Consider the following 12,442-nt stretch of genomic DNA (forward strand, 5'->3'; position numbering starts at 1 on the left):
ACACCAAATATGAGCTTGGACAGACTTTGAGAGACAGTGGAGAAGGGCCTGCCATGCTGTGGTCCATGGGGTCATGAAGAGTTGGCCATGACTGCATGACTCAACGACAACAAATCAGCAGAAAGATGAAGAACTACAGAGTGAGAACATTGCAGACATTGTCAGACATAGTCACTGTACAGGTTATCTTTGTTTAACTGTTCTTCATTCTCATCATAGATTTTGGGCTGGAAGGGACCTCAAAAACCTTCTGATCCAAACTTTTCATTTTACAAATAGGGCAAATGAGCACCAGGAAGGTGCAATCACTTGCCCAAGGTCACGTGGGAAATGAGTGTCAGAGCTAGGATCTGACCCCCATGGCTTCTAATCTCCAAATCTAGATCCAAAATTTTTTCTTTCCTATAAGGGAAGGGAATTGAGAGTAGCAGTGTAGGTATGTCCAGAAATGATTATGATATAAAAATAAGAGGCACCAGTAAAATCTATTTTTAAAACTCTAACACCCCCAAAAATAATGGTTATGGATTGGCTTGAATAGCATCATACTAAGTGATTTTATTTTCTTAAAACTTTACAGTTACAAATGCTATTCTGATTCAGCCCAGAGAGAGAGACAGAGAAAAAAGCAGAGACTAAAGGACAGTCCCATGACATATATTATTTTTGAATTGCAACCTGCAGCTTCTCTTTTTTTTTTTTTGGTTCCCATATTTTGGTAGGGACGGAAGAAAGGAAAGTAATTCTTCCAAACTGCACACCCACTCAGTATTATATATAGCCAGTATTCACTCCAAGTTCAACGCAGGAAGTTGAAGCTGAGAAAGCAGGACGTTTTTATTGGAGCATGTGAAACTAGACCTCATCCCTCTGATAGTTCTCCGAGGCTTTATGTTCACAGTTACGTCACCAAGTTCACATTTTTCTTCGTTTCGCCTCAATTCTGCCTCAATTCATGAGAAACCTTCAGGTAGCAAGCACCAATAAGAAAAACAGTGTGAGTCTGGAAAGGGATGATGGGTAACTTCTCACTTCTCCTTCATTTGCATTTTAATGGGCAATTATAATTTTTAAAAAAATCTTGGAGAAATGGGAAAAAGCGCTTGATTCAATGAATCTGGCAATAAGGTTTACAACTATATAGGAGAGCCAGGGAGGTAGAGTAGATAAAGAGAAACATGAAGCAATGGGATCAGATTCTATCTCCGACACCAAGAGTGTGACCTTGAGTAAGTAATGCCCCAGCATCTTTTAAGCTCGGAAGGTGCTGACCTGCATTGATAGAAGAAGGGCTCTCCTCCAGGTGTTCCCAGCACAATAGAAACCCAGGCCCTATCCCTATCCTTAAGGAACAGTGTGGAAACTTGATTCCCATAAATTGTAAGGACTAGTAACAGGGCGCCAAGAGAGGGTGCCAGGGTTCTGCTCCACTGGGCTGCTTTCCAACCCAGGCATGTGTCCCTCCATCCAACGATTTTCCCCACAAGAAACACTGGCAGAGAAACCATTCCCAGCTGTCTTCTGGCCCCAGTTAAAGAAGTCGCCTGCAATCCTTTTCCCCAAAGGTCACTTCTGGACACCTTCTGTCTCTGAACCTGAAGCCAGGGAAAGAAAATATTGTTTGTCCTTATGGTTTTTGTTGTTGCTGTTGTAGTTTCCCTAATGAAATTCAATAGAATAAAAATAGCCACTGTCCATTATCCTTTGCATGTCAGTTTTACCTGGGCTGAGGTGGAGGGCAAGGACAGGAAGAGCTGATCCAGATGTTTAAAAGAAAAAAAGCCCTTGCTGGAATGTGTTTGCATGACTCATAAAGAGCTGTTATTCTTAGCTTTCCCTGTTGCAAGAGATAAAACTCTTTGTCCTATAGTACAGTATTCAGCTTAAAAGGAAAGACCAAATCCCATTCGAAGCCAAGGAGTCTACAATATGCTCCAATTATAGTACCTGCCTCAAAGCTCTGGGGACTTATTATGGCATTCTTTTGGTAGCTGAGGTTTGGAAGCAATAGGTATGTATATGGGCGTATAGCATGAGGAGAATTTTATATATAAAATGTATAATTATGTCTGTACATATATACACCTATTATATGTATACCTATTTAAATACATATACATATATGTATATATCTATATCTAAAAACAATAGCTGACATTTACATTGTATCAGGCACTGTGCCAAGGACTTTACAATTGTTATTTTATTTGATTCTCGTAACAACCGTGGGAGGTTTTTGTTGTTATTAAATCATTTTTCAATGGTGTCCAACTCTCCATGACCCTATTTGGGGTTTTCTTGGTAAAGATACTGGAGTGGTTTGCCATTTCCTTCTCCAGCTCATTTTACAGATGAGGAAACTGAGGCAGAACAGGGTGAAGTGACTTACCCAGGGTCACACAGCTAGTAAGTGTCTGAGGCCATATTTGAACTCATGAAGTTGAGTCTTCCTGACTTAATGCCTAGCACTCTATCCACTGCCCCTAGGACCTAGTACCTGAGATAGGCATTAGTATTATTATTATTATTATCCTCCTCATTTTATAGATGAGAAAACTGAGGCAAACAGAAGTTAAGTGACTTGCCCAGCGTCACACAGCTGGAAAGTGTATGATTTAAACTCAGGTCTTCCTAACTCTAGACCCAGGGCTCTATCCACTGTACCACCTAGCTACCTTTCTATACATCTATGTAGATAATAGATAAAGATTATATAGATATAGATTAATTGTTGTAAATCTCAATGGGAATTCTTTCTGGCTCTTTACTAGTTGTACATGGGACAAAAAAAAACAAAACCGCTTTCGATGGTGTCAGTGGCTTCCCTAGTTTTAGAGATGCAGTTCAAGGCCCCACACTGCTGTGGGATACAGAATGAATCTCAGCTGTCACCCTTCCTTTCAGAACAACCTGCTATAATCAAACTCCTTTCACCTTAGTATTAATCCTAGTTTGAATCACCTGGCCCTAGAGTTCCCAGAAACAATAAGCCAATAGTCCATTGTAATAATTCACAGAAAGGAAAGGAGCCATAGAGACTTAATTAAGGAGCAAGAGGCTGATTGTGTCCTGTTGAAACAGGAGTCTTGTTTTCTCCCCTTCTTTTTCGCTGAGCCATCTCTTGGCAGTTCCTCTGGCCTTCTAATTGGAATTTGATTCAGGAAATTCAGTTCAACAAATATTTACTGAGCCCCCTTGTATGTATAAGGCACTAGGCTAAAGATTTCATTCCTTTCTGGTATGCTTAGCTATGCAGTTGAAACTTTGACCTTTGCTCATCTGTCCATCTGGATTTTTTTTTAAGCAAACTTGGGGCAAGCACATTCTTTTGGTACACTGCCATTGTTCTACCAGAATCCAGAAGGAACTACAAGAGTGGTGCATCCCCACTCACTGATAAGAAATGAGAACACAGGGTCTTAGACTTAGAGTCAGAAGGGACTTTTAGAAGACCTCTAGTCCAACACACTTATTTTACAGTTGATGAAACTGAGGCCCAGAGAGATGAAATGATTTACCCAAAGTCACATAGACACTAAGGGTCCAAGGTGGAATTAGAACTTGGGTTCTGTGACTCCAAATTCTGTACTTTTTCCACTGGACCACTTGAGTAAGGTAGCAGAAATATGTCACAATTTCTGCAAAAGATAACCCAGGAGTGGGATTGGGAGATTAGGAAGAAGAGAAAGGAAGAGGACAGAGATAGATTTAGGGACTAAGAGACTGGAATTAGAGAAATGATAGATATTCTACAGAACTTTTCTTAGTTATATTCCCCCTGTCCCCAGTCAGAAATTTAAAGATCATAATTCCATTCAATTTATTAAATGGTTAAGCAGTCACTAGGTGCAAGGTACTGGGAATGCAAGGACAAAAATAAAATAATCCCTGCCCTCAAGGAGATTACTGTCTACTGGAGAGAGACAACGTGTAACACAGATAAGTAAACACCAAGAACAGTCAAAGTAAATATAAAGTAATTTTAACATTAACAGGGTATAGATTGAAACTACTGAAACTGTGAGATGAGGATCATCTTCATGTAAAAGGTGAACCTTGAAGAGAACTAGACACTTCAAGAAGAGAAACTGAAAAGGTATTGGATTCCAGACACATAGAAGTAGAAGATGGAATTCTGGGTATAGACAACAGGCAGCAATATGGTTGGACTAGAATAGAAAGTGTGCATAGGGGAGTAATAGGAAATAAATGGGGGAGGATTAGATTGTGGTGTGTTTTAAATGTCAGGTTTGGAATTTTGATATTAGCCTAAAAAACCAGGGGTTCTTAACTTGGGCTCTGTGAATACACACGCACGCACACACACACACACACACACACACACCCCATATATCCATATATACCTATGTGTATACATATATATATACACACACACACACACACACACACACACACACACATATATATATAACTATATTTCAATAAAGCTGTCTTCCTTCATAATCCTATGTACTTTCTTCAGTACATTTCCAAAATGATTCTGTGAAGGGGCCCATAGGATTTGCCAGATTGCCCAAGAGGTCCATGACACAGAAAATGTTATGTACTCCTGTCCTATAGGCAAGCAAGCATATTAAACTGGGAAGAGATTGAACACCATCTAGTCCAAACACCTTATTTCACAGAGGAAGAAACTAAGGAGCAGAGAAGTAAAATAACTTGGTCACTGTCATATGAATGGTTTCAGAACTAGACTGGGAACCTAGATCTCCTGAACTCCTGGTGATCTTGAAATCCAATGAAAAAGCTCTTGCTTCATTGCAACCTTTTCTACAAAAAAGAAACTAAGGAAGAGACCATGAGAAAGCTGCCCTGAGTGTAGCATGAAGGGTGTGAACAGGGAACCAGCTGGGACACAGGAAGACCTTCAACCCCATGAAACTCTATCAGTCAGCAATGACAGGGGCATAAATCATGTGCAACTAGAATGTTCATGGACTATTTCAAGGAAATGTCTAACTCAAAACAAACAATAAATAGTATCCAAATGTCATCAGTAAATGGGAAATCTATTTTAAACACTAACCATAAAGATTCAGACATAATTCCTCCCACATCTTGAAAGAATGCACAGAATCATTATTTGCCAGAGACACAATTCCAGTTGTTCTGAGACATGTATGTAGCAGAGATGACTGCTCACTTAAGACAAGGCAAGACAAAAAGTATTTTTTAAGTGTCCACTAGGTGCCAAACACAATAACAAGAGTTAGAATGAAAATACCAAAAAAAAAAAAAAGAAGCAAAAAACTTATTCCCTGCCTTCAAGGAGCTCATTTTCTTTTTCTTTTTTTTTTAAAATTTTCTCTTTTTAAAAACTTTCCATATCATCATGTTGTGAAACACAGACCAAAAAACAACAGGAAGAAAGATAATTTTTTTTAAAATTATGCTTTCTACTATTTGCTATTTTTCTTTCTTCTGTTGTGTTTTGTTTCCTCTTTCTGGTGGTTCCTCCTATTAGTTCTAATTCTTACTTACAACATCACTCATGTGAAAATATGTTTAATAGGAATGTATCTGTATAGCCTATATCAGATTATGTGCTGTCTTGGGGAGGTAGGTGGAAAGGGAGGGGGAGAAAAATTTAAAACTCAGAAGCTTATGGAAGTGATTGTTGATAATTCAAAATAAATTAATTTTAAAAAGTATCCTTTGATCTCTATTCAGACTCCACCAGTTCTTTTTCTGGAGGTGGATAGCATTTTTTGTCATGAGTCCTTCAGAATTTTCTTAGATCATTGTATTATTGAGAATAGCTAAGTCATTCACAGTTAATCATTGTACAATATTGTTGTCACTATGTACAATGTTCTCTTGCTTCTGCTCACTTCATTTTGCATAAGTTCATGTAAGTCTTTCCAGGTTTTTCTGAAACTATCCTGATTAACATTTCTTGTTAACACAATAGTATTTCCATTGCAATTATATGACACAACTTGTTCAGCCATTCCCCAACTGATGAGGATCTTTTCAATTTCCAGTTCTTTGCCACCACAAAAAGAGCCACTATAAAAATTTTTGTGTGTATCCATCCTTTTTCTTTTTTTAAAAAATCCCTTCAGAATACAGAGCTAGGAGTGTTATCACTGGGTCAAAGGGTACACATAATTTTATAACGTTTTGGACATGGTTCCAAATTGCTCTACAGAATGGTTAGATCAGTTCACAACTCTGGTTCACAACTCCACCAATAGTGCATTAGTGTCCCAATTTCCCACATCACCTCCAATATCTGTCTTTGTCTTTTTCTGTCATATTAGCTAATCTGATAGGTGTGAGGTGGTACCTCAGAGTTGTTTTCATTTGCATTTATCTAATCAATAGTGATTTAGAGCATTTTTTTCATATGACTATAGGTAGCTTTGATTTCTACATTTGAAAACTGCCTGTTCACATCTTTTGACCATTTATCCACTGGGAAATGACTTGTCTTATTATAAATTTGACTCAGTTGTTTATATATTTGAGAAATTAGATGTTATCAGAGAAACTTGCTGCAAATTGCTCCCCCCCATCTTCTGCTCTCCTTCTAATCTTGGCTGCATTGGTTTTGTGTAAAACCTTTTTAATTTAATGTAATCTTAATTATCCATTTACATCCCATAATGCTTCCTATCTCTTGTTTAGTAATAAATTCTTCCCCCTAGCCATAGATCTGACAGGTAAACTATTCCATGTGAAGAGCTCATTTTCTTATGGGAAAAGACAATGGGAAAAAAGATAACTGAAAAGTAGGAGAGAGTTTAAAAACTGGGAGGGAAGAATAGGGGGAAAAGTACCCATGGGATGCATGCTGTTGAAGTCCAGAAATTCAGGAGCAGAGCCATGTCAGAAATGAAGAATGGGGAGCCTGGGTCCTTGTCCTAAATAGAGTGCCAATAAATGGAGAAAAGGGGGCTGGCACAGCTGAGGGATGTTCCAATATAAGGAGGCCCCAGGTTCTAAGAGAAGTTTCAAGATGAGATGGCAGTTGAGGCATGGTATTGAAATAAGGAAAGACAGAAGTAATGCCAGGAGGACAATGAATGTTGTGTGGCCTAGTATCCTCATCAAAAATGGAGGTGCTGAGAACAACTTATCATTGGGAGAAGGGCTAGGGTTGAAAATGGTGATGGAGATAAATGTTTTCTTCTGCTTCAAATGGCAAAGAAAAAAAAAACAGAAAAAAAGAGAACATGACCATTTGCTTTACCATGTAAGGAAGAAGAGAAGCTTACCTAAGTGTGACTTGACTCTCTCATCAATACCCAAAGATAGAAAAAAACAGAAATAAGCACTGCCATCAAAATGGAAAAGAATGTGACAGCAGAAGTAATGAGGGTCTTCCATTCCACCCAGGTATCTACACAATACCTATGGGCTCATTATGAGGGAGGGGGAAATATATTCTCTGAGCATCTATTGTAGACTCTCCACATAAATCAGGAAAATCACCAGAAATCAAATAACATTTAATTAAACCATCTTAACAAAACATAACTAACTAGAAAACCCACGTAACAAAATTGTTCTTAACCCATCAAACAAATGGAAAACAATACAAGAAACTCTTGTGCTGGCAGGGAAAAATACAAATTTCCTGATGGGGAGGGGGAGGGACACACCTTAGAAAGACATTAAAGGAAAGATTCCCATGAATGGTTGCTAAAACAACTCTTTGAACAGCTATGCACTTCCTGACCCATGCCTCCAGGGAGACTGGAGCAAGGACAGTCTTGAATTGATATTGGAAAACTTCTTTAGTTTCCTCAGGTAGCATTGTGTACGGTTCCGTCTCTACTCCCAACCATCACCCCTAGCTTTGCTTCCTAGTTGCAAGCTACATCTGCTCAACCTCCATCATCCACTCAACTTCCAACACTGTTTGACACAGTTAGCCCTGTCTTAAATGAGGCTGCATGAGTGTGAGCTATTTTTAATGCTCTTTTAGAATCTCTTTCAAAGAACACTTTCTGGTCCACATGCCTTGGGGCTATTCATCATATTCTTTAGTTTGCATTTTTGTTTACCTGTCTCACAGCTCCACCTAGGAGAGGCCAAAAGGGAACCCTTCAGTTAGTTACTTTCAGAGCCTTCCTCTCTGCTTCACAGTCATGATTTTTGTCTGTGTTAGGGTAAAGAGAAACATGACCTCTGTCTTACCTCTCCTCAATCTCAGGAAAAGATTAGCATGACTGCCAATATTACCCGAGCCCCCCATTTTAGTTTTGTTTTGTTTTGCTTCTGATACTAGGGATAAACACACACACAGTACTCTTTGTTATCCCCTTCAACCTTCCGTGATGCCCTACCATGCAAATGTTCTTTAAGCCTCGATAAACCTTAAAATGGCAGCAAAGCACTAGTGAAGGAAGGACACAATGAGACCTCCATTCACATTCTGACATCACAGCAGAGTCCTTGACCCCCTTACTCATGCAAAGAATTTCTCCAATTTAAATGTCTACCAATGTTTCCATTATACATCCTAAGTAACACGACTTCAAATAGCATATCCATGCATGACAGCCATTTTCCTGCTCTATGACCTGCCAATTCCATCTATCTCTCTCTAGTGGCATAAAGGTAGAATTGCAGCTCTGTATTCCAAACTTTTTATAGCATTTAATCCAGGTAAGGGGTATACAAACTTTACAAAGCTTAGAGAAGATTCAGGAAAATCCTGACCCATCTTTGAAGAAAACACAATATTCCTCATCTAGTCAACTTGCCTATAAATAGCCACCTTTCCCCACAGCTTTTACTTTGATCCATGTTTTACTTTGATCCATGTAGCTGCTTTTCAGGTGTGGGAAATGAGGTATCAATTGTTATCAAAATTACCTTTGCTCTTTAAGCAGAAGGAACCTAACAACTTGTAATAATAGATAACACCACTCCTTGAGCCATTGCTCTATCCCCTGCCATTCTTACATTTTTGAAAAAGATCATCCCTGAACTCTATAGCTGAAATTGGTGTGAAATTGTTGAACCAATCAATTACCTCACTAGCGTTTATTAAGCATCTGCTCTGTGAAGAGATCTGAAGACCAAAACGAAATACTTCTTGCCTTCAGGAAGCTTACATTCTAGCAGCATTATGGTAAAACAAATAAAACCACAAACCACAGAATAGCAAAGCCAGAAGGAATCTTAGAAATTATTTTACAAATAGGGGAACTGAGTCCCAAGAAAGAAAAGTGACTTTTCCAACATCACCAAGCTGTCTGACTCTATGGCAGCCAAGAAAGTTAATGTGATTTTAGGCTACATTAGGAGAGGAATAATGGGAAGGAATAAGGAAATGATGGTTCTGCTGTATTTTGCCTGTCTGAACTAGACCCCACCTGGATGACTATGTTTATTTCTGGGAAAGGACACTGATGGACTTGAGAGTCTTCAGAAGAGGGCAATGATGATGAAGGGGCACAAGTTCATAACATGTGAGGATCAGGTAAAGGATCTGTTGAATTTTTTAGGCTGGGAAAGGGAAGATTTGGAGGGTAGGGCATATTGTTGAAAGAGAAAGAGAATTGTTTTCAAGTATTTGAAGGGATGCAACATGGAAGAGGGATAATGAGCAAGCTGACTCTGCTTACTCCTGAGAACATAACTAAGAGCCATGGGTTTGAGTTGTAAAGAGGGGAACATAGTCTTATGGCAGAGGGGATTGATAGTAACAATTAGAACTATCCCAAAGCCTAACAGCTTAGGACCAAATCCTCCTATAATTCTTGTAGCCCCTAAGAAACAGCTTATAATATGAACTCTTTGGGAGTTGGAACCATCTTACTATTTGTATGATGATACTATTTGTATCACCGTAGCTTAACATGGTGCTCAGGACCGAATAAGTATTTAATAAATGCCTTTTCATACATACATTCATTCATTCATTCATTCATTCATTTATTCATTCATTCATTCCCTTGTACATAAGTTCTTTAGGCAAAGGCCAGAAAGTTGTCATATACATTGTGGAGTGGAGCCTTGTATAGAAATGGGTTGAAATAGATGTTCTCTGATATCCCTTCAGACTCTAAAATTCACTGATTCTGTGACTCCTACCTGTGCTGCCTCCAATGAACACATAATTTTCAGAAGGGAAAAGCATCTTTGTGCATTTACAATGCTTTCACACCTGCTCATTTGGCCCAAATTCCCCTGGATGATTAAACAAGTGTGTTTTCCTTCCAATGGAGATGAGAAAACTGTGGGTCATGTGGGTCAGACAATCGCTAGTCATAGGCAATCATTTCCCAAGCTGTAAAACATATCCTGAACAACTTTTCCCAGTCTGAGGTCATCAGGTGAAGTAATGAACTTCACTGCTATATTCTCCTAGGATGCCCAGGGCTGACCTCCTGGTTGTTAGTATCCTTGTACACCAAAGAAGTACACAGACAAGCAAGATCTGAATGACAGGAAGAAAAAAAAAATCAATGTTAATTCAAGAGATTTTTGAATGGGACATCTATACCAACTTCCAGAGCAGATTACTTGTATCTTCTTAATGCAAAGAAATCCACTAGAGAAATTTGCTGTTTTGCATAATTCCATTAACTCCTGAGGGGTCTCTAGTCATACTGGAGTTGGAGTCAAGAGGATCTGGTTTCAAACTCTGCTTCTAATACCTACTAGTTGTGTGATTTCAGACAAGTCACTGAACCTTCAACTTCAGTTCCCTCATCAGTAAAATAGAATAGTAATAACTCCTGCCTCACAGTATTGTTGAGAGGGTAAATCAACAAAGACAATAATGTCTACTTTAAAGTAAATATAAGTATTAGCAATCATTATTATTATTATTATATTATATTATTATATTATTACTATTATTATTATTATTACTAATTAGGCCAAAGTTTTTGTTCTATTATTTTTAAATATTTATTTATTAATTTTTACTTGTCAAATTCACTTCCATAACATTTTAAGTTCCAAATTTTCTCCCCATCTCTCCCCTCCCTCCACCTCAAGACAGCATGCAATTTGATATAGGCTCCCTATGTATATTCATATTGAAGCTATTTTCACATTAATCATGTTTTAAAGAAGAGTTTGAACCAATGGGAGAAATCACAAGAAAGAAGAAACAAACAAAAATTGGGAGAGCAAATAACATACTTTGATCTGCATTTAGACTGCATAGTTCTTTTTCTGCATGTGGACAGCATTTTCTATCATGAGTCCTTTGGAATTGTCTTGGATCCTTACATTGCTAACAAGAGATGAGTCTATCAAAATTAGACATTGCACAATGATTCTGTAACTGTGTACAATGTTTTCTTGGCTCTGCTCAATTCACTCAGCATCAGTTCATATAAGTCTTTCCAGGTTTTTCTGAAGTCTGCCTGCTCATCATTTCTTATAGTACAATAGTATTCCATTACATTCATAGACTACAACTTGTTCAGCCATTCCCCAACTGATGGGCATCCTCTCAATTTCCAATTCTTTGCCACCACAAAAAGAGGTGCTATAAGTATTTTTGTAGATGTGGGCCTTTTTCCCATTTGTAGGATCTATTTGTGATATAAATCTAGAAGGGTATTGCTGGGTCAAAGGGAATGCATATTTGTATAGCCCTTTGGGAATAGTTCCAAATTGCTCTCCAGAATGGCTGGATCAGTTCACAACTCCACTAACAATGCATTAGTGTTCCAATTTTCCCGCATCTTCTCTAGCATTTGTAATTTTCCTATTTTGTCATGTCAGCCAATCTGATAGGTGTGATATGGTACCTCAGAGTTAAAAATATGGAACACTTCATGAATTAGCATGTCATCCTTGCGCAGGAGCCATGCTAATCTTCTCTGTATTGTTCCAATTTTAGTATATGTGCTGCCGAAAGCAAGCACTATTCTATTTTTTCCAAAAATTGAGCAAGTCACCCTGTCATTGGCAATAGCAAGAGTCTCATTATTTTCCTGAACACAGCTTAAAACCAAGAAGGAAATATAAATGAAATATTAGAAAGGGGAGAGCTATGTGGCTATTGTCTTTATGACTTTTGAGTCTGCTTTGGTCCCATCAATGTGCACTTCAACTCACTCATCTAGCTGTCCATACATTTTTTCAGTCAACACATTTTTATTTCATATCTATTATACACAAAGTACATTGAGGCATATATGCACTGAAGAGGGCACTAGATTTGAAATGAGTGGATCTAGGTTCTAATTCTGCCTCTATGACTTACTTCCTATGTCACCTTGGGAAATGTTCCTGAGCATTCTGAAAGGTGGCATCCTTTGCAGCCCCAACTTGTGAGTTCAAGGAGCTTACCTTCCATTAAACTTCTTGAGCGGTGCGATTTTTTTCTTCAAAGTAGATTTTATTAATATGTTTGTTTTTATATTACCTTATTTCCCCACTATATCCCTTTCCTTTCTTTCTTCCAAAGAGTCAACTTTTCCTCATAACGAAAAATTTTATA

At 38.2% G+C, this 12,442-nt stretch overlaps 1 non-coding gene across 1 annotated transcript; it reads right to left on the reverse strand.

Moving 5' to 3' along the window:
* Window positions 1-11,756: 11,756 nt before the first annotated feature.
* Window positions 11,757-11,864, reverse strand: LOC144455234 (U6 spliceosomal RNA). Its single transcript, XR_013483952.1, has one exon. It is a non-coding gene; the product is annotated as a U6 spliceosomal RNA (small nuclear RNA).
* Between the last annotated feature and the right edge of the window lie 578 nt (window positions 11,865-12,442).

This window comes from Phascolarctos cinereus, unplaced genomic scaffold (assembly GCF_003287225.1).
Source record: "Phascolarctos cinereus isolate Bilbo 61053 unplaced genomic scaffold, phaCin_HiC Scaffold_1;HRSCAF=81, whole genome shotgun sequence".
NCBI classification, from domain to species: Eukaryota; Metazoa; Chordata; class Mammalia; order Diprotodontia; family Phascolarctidae; genus Phascolarctos; species Phascolarctos cinereus.